The sequence below is a fragment of the Fukomys damarensis genome, unplaced genomic scaffold (genome assembly GCF_012274545.1).
Source record: "Fukomys damarensis isolate Sample0158 unplaced genomic scaffold, DMR_v1.0_HiC HiC_scaffold_13, whole genome shotgun sequence".
In the NCBI taxonomy this organism is placed as follows: Eukaryota; Metazoa; Chordata; class Mammalia; order Rodentia; family Bathyergidae; genus Fukomys; species Fukomys damarensis.
Genome location: NW_022900925.1, coordinates 14,391,210 through 14,396,240, shown reverse-complemented (window position 1 = coordinate 14,396,240; position 5,031 = coordinate 14,391,210).

The following is a 5,031-nucleotide window of genomic DNA, read 5'->3' as shown; positions in this document are numbered from 1 at the left end:
TTTTTTTTTTTTTTTTTTTTTTGGTAGTGGTACTTGAACTCAGGAACTTATGCTTGCCAGACAGGCAAGGTACCACTGAACTACATCCCTGGCCCTTTCTCCAGAATTTCAAAAAATTAAAATAAATAATAAATGCAAAACTTTTTATATAAAATGAAAATTGTTTGTGGTCTCCACAAAATAGAGAGCCAGATGAGATGACACTTGCCTATAATCCCAGCACTCTGAGAGACTAAGGCAGAAAGATTGCAATTTGAGCCCAGTTTGGGCAATTCAGCAATTTAGCCAGACCCTGTAGCAGGGAAAAAGAAAAAAGGCCTGGGAATGTAGCTCAATGTGAAAGTCTTAGGTTAAATCTCCACTACCCCAAAAAAATAGATTAATAAAATATTTAATATCTGCCTTTAGGGCTTATCTCTCCAGTTTACACTCATACCCAAAGATTTAATCTGGTCAGAAAAGTCTGTACATCTTCTACATACACTGCAGCAAAGACAGCAAAGTTGTCCAATTAGTCAATTAAATCCTTTTTTTTTAATTGTTCGGTTTATGTTGTTCGGTACCAGGGATCAAACTCATGACATTGTGTTTGCCAGGCAGGCTGGCCCCTTGTTTGTTTTTTGAGGCAGGGTCAAGAGCTATATTGCCTGGCTAGCTTAGAACTCCTAGGCTCAAGTGATCCTTCTGCCTCAGCCTCCTGAGTAGCTGGCACTACAGACATGCACCACAGTGCCCCGCTATTTATGTATGCTTTAAAAGGCCCACAAGTATTCTGTGAACTTCTGGTAGAGAAACACATTTTTAGATACACTTCTTGAGCTCCTGAATATCTTATATGTGTAAAGCTATTGCCTTACCCAGTTTTGACTCCCTGGGTGCAAACCCTGTGTTTTATGGTCATTGCCCTCATCTCAGGTAGCTACTTCAGTGACAGTTTGATGAGTGCATCCGCACCAAATCAACATTAGACTGGCATTAAATGGCAATGCCAGGGGTATAACTCAGTGGTAGACCACTTATCTAGCATGCAAGTGGCCCTGGCTTTGATTCCCAGTACCTGCAAAAGATAAAAATAAAAAAGGCAACATTGCTGTTCCCATTTCAATACCCTTACCACACTAGTGCTATTAGCCACAGTCCCAAGGCCAGGGCCCTCCCTTTGCTCCTAGCTCTGACTACTACAGAGCACAAGGGGACAAGCAGGGGGAATGCCAGCCCTGTGCTTATGCTGGGCAAAAGCCTCAGGAGATGTGGCCCCCAAATAGGCAAGATGAGTATCTACGTGTCTTCTAACTGGGTTATCCCTCTGAACCTGTTTCCCTACCGCAGAATCACAGCATTGGTCACATCTTCATCCAAAGGACAGCATGAGGCCAGAAAAGAGCAATGAGTGAGCTCTGGCACTGCCCACCAGTCTATACCTGCAAGGGATTCTGGTAGCTGATACGTTATCACTCCCTGTCAAGGTCCTCCACCTCTGCTGCCAGAGGCCCGAGGGTGAAACCTGTGTCCCAACCAAGGAGAAGCAGTTCAATCACACAGCCATTGACTGTGTATTCAACCACCACCTACTGTGAGCCTACCAGGCCCAGGCGGTAGGGACAGAGATGAGAGCCAGATCTGTTCTCAAGGAGCCCATGAAAGGAAGTTTGGATTCTTTGTTCAAACGGAGGAAAAAAACAATTTTGCAAACAAATCCGGAATAGAAGAGGACTCCAGTGAGCAGACTGAGCCCTGCGCCCCAGGCTTTGAGGGGGCGGGGCGCAGAGGACAGAAGCGTCTTGGGGCGGGGCCCAGCGGCGGCCGATGGGATTCCGGTGCCCCTCCGGTTCCCACGACCCCGCACCCGTGATCCTCCAGTGGAAGCCCGCCTCCAGCCCGGAATTCCATCCTGTCTGACCTCAGTTTCCCCCAGCCCCGGGCCCGCTCTCGTTTTGATGTTCCTGGCCGTCCCGGTTCCCCAATCCTTTCTGTCGCCGCGTTCCCGGGAACCTCCCCGCACGCAGCGAGTGGGGCGTCCACTGGGGCCCGGCCGGGCGGTCTCGCCGGCAGTCACCAGCCCCTCGCCCACTACTCACAGGACCCCAGGCGGCGACTGCCCTCGCTCAGCAGGGCTCCGCCCCAGTCCGGCCCTACGTCTTCCCTGCGCCCAGCAGCCGTGGCCACTCCCCACTCGCTTTCTTGGCCTCCAAGGGCACCTTTCCTCATACGACAACACCTGTAGGCTGAATGGCCTCGGGCGACGATCTAACTCGGCAGAAGGCCTTCAAAGGGCCTGGTACTGAGTGAGGGCACAATGAATGCTACATACTGTTGCTTTTTCCTGAAATCAGCTCCTATGACCTGCTCACTATGTTGTGCTTGGTCGAGCTGTTTACTCTGTGCAGGGCGGGGAGTCACTAAAGTGTTTGTACTTAAATTGTCAAATACTAAGAGTAACTAGCTCATCTTAGTGTTTACTATTGTCCCAGACCTGAGATTTTACAAGCTTTATCTCTTCTAATTAGCCCAATTACTGATAAGAGAGACTGTTACTGCCTCATTGGAGTGATGAGGCAACTAAACTTTAGAAAGATTAAGACTTCTACAGAAGGGCTTGTAGCCAGAAAGCAGCAGATCAGATCTTTAGATGACCTGGCTCTCTGGTACCCATTCACCACTAAGTGTACTTTTATCCCTAGCGCCTTTGCAGAATAGGTTCTCAAATTACTTCCAGGGACCTGCGCTAGGTCAGGAGGCTGGGCAGGAGGAGCAAAACAAGCCCAAGACCAGCCTGGGGAGTTTAGGAAGACCCTGTTTCAGAACAAGATGGCCTGGGGATGTAGCTTAATGCTAGAGTGCTTGCATTACATGTGTGAAGCCCTGAGTTTGATTCCCAGGGCTACCAAAAAATATTATTTCCAGGGTGTGTTGGGGGGAGTCTGGAGGTTCAATGGATTTTAGCCCTGAAGGAGTAGAGGGCAAGCATGCACATCGAATATTTTGTTTGTTTTCATATGCTCCCAATTTAAAAATCTTTTTTATTGTTAAGACGATTTGAACTGGATCTCCTAATTATTTTTATTTTTATTAGTACATGTTTACCATGCTTAATGATTACATTCATCATGGGGTGGGCCAGGGATTCAGCTCAGTGTTGCCGCACCTGCCTCAGAAGCACAAGGTCCTGAGTTTGATTCTCACTGCTGGAAAAAAAATCATGAGGAGTTGGTGCATGTAACAATAAATCTTTTTGTTTTTTTTTAGACCCCACTTCCTAATAAGCCCATTTGCTTCCAAAAGCCCAACCTCTGAATACTGCTGCAGTGAGGATGAAGCCCCAACTCATGAGCCCTAGAGGACATGGCACATCCAAACCATGATATTAACTTTGTAAGGTTAATGGCTGCACCATTTTTACATTTGGATTAGCAGTATTTAAGTGTTCCCCCTCTTTTTTTTCTTTTGTACTGGGGATCATACTCAGGACTTTGCACTTGCTAGGCAAGCTGCAGAATCACTGAGCTAAATCCCCAGCCCTAGTGTTCGCATTTTTATCAAGAAATGTACATAGATTGGCCATGATGGCGCACACCTGTAATCCCAGCACTCAGGAAGCTGAGGCATGAGGATCTCTCTGTGAGTTTAAGACCAGCCTGGGCTACATAATGGGTTCCAGGTCAGTTTCAACTACATTGTGAGACCCTGTCTCAAAACAACAACAATAATAAAAAGGCCACAAATTCATGACAAAACACAACTGTCCTTTCTTTACCCATCCTCCAAGACCAACCAATTTCAAATCTCTGAAATGTTTTTTCTTGTTTTCTTCCATTTTTAAAGAGAGTTTGCACATGCTAGCATGTCATAGTTCATCAATTTTAGGTATTATGCTGACTTCCATTACTGTTTTCTTCTTTGAACAACCCTATATCATGGATCTTGCTGGGCCTGTCCTCATTCCTCCTCTGGGTTTTGCCAGTTTCCATGGTGCATTTTTGTTCAGCCTCCCAAGCAGCTGGACTTACCAGCATGAACCACCATGCCCAGCTAAAACATGGTCACTTTTAATAGTATGTTAGGGTCTGGGGGTGTTTGCCTAACATGCATGAAGCCTTGGGTTTGCTCCCTAGAATCCACCCATGCACACAAGAGCATGTTAAACTTCACAGTTTCTAGTATTTGTTGAGTTCTCTACAATAGGTGTGTTTTATCTACCTATTTATTTATTTATGGGTTTTGTTTTATTTTTTGGCACCAAGGATCAAACTCAGGCCCTTGTGCTTGCAAGGCAGGCAGGCACTGGAACCACTGAGCTAAATCCCTGGCCTATATTTATGTTTTTATGTACTTTTTTTTTTTTTTTTTGGTACTGGGGATCAAATTCAGGTTCTTGTGCTTGTGAGGTAGGCAGCAGAACCACTGAGCTAAATCCCTGGCCCTATTTTTTCTTTTTTGAAGTTATTTTTTTAAAAAATTGTTTTTTTTTTAACCAGGACTACAACAAGCCTTTATTATGGGGAGGATCTGCCCGGCTGTCTCCTAACAAAGGGAAAAAATTATTTTATTGGGAAATAAAACACAAAATGTAGAACACAGCCAGAAATATTTGCTGGATTTTGATTATAAAGGAGCTTGTTTAGATTGCTCTGTAAGCCTTAGTAATAAGCTCTTTAAATTATCACTGAAAATACTACAGGAAAATTTCCCAGATTGGTAGGATCTGAGTTTCCAGATTAAAAAAGGTCACTGAGTCCAGTGTGATTATGCATACCTATATGAGGCTGAGGCAGGAGGATCCTAAATTTGTGTCCACCTTGGGCAACATGGCAATTTAGTGAGATCCTGACTCAAAATATAAATTTTTTTTCAGCTTTAATTGAGTTTATTGGTACACTTTAGGGATACAGTACAGTTACATTCATTGTTGGGATCTTGTACCTCTACATGACAAGTCTTGATTCTCATTTTTTCCCCTTACCTCTGCCCTCCCTTCACCCCCTCCTCCCCTCCCCATCTATAAACACTTTATTTTCATCTTTTCATTCTCTC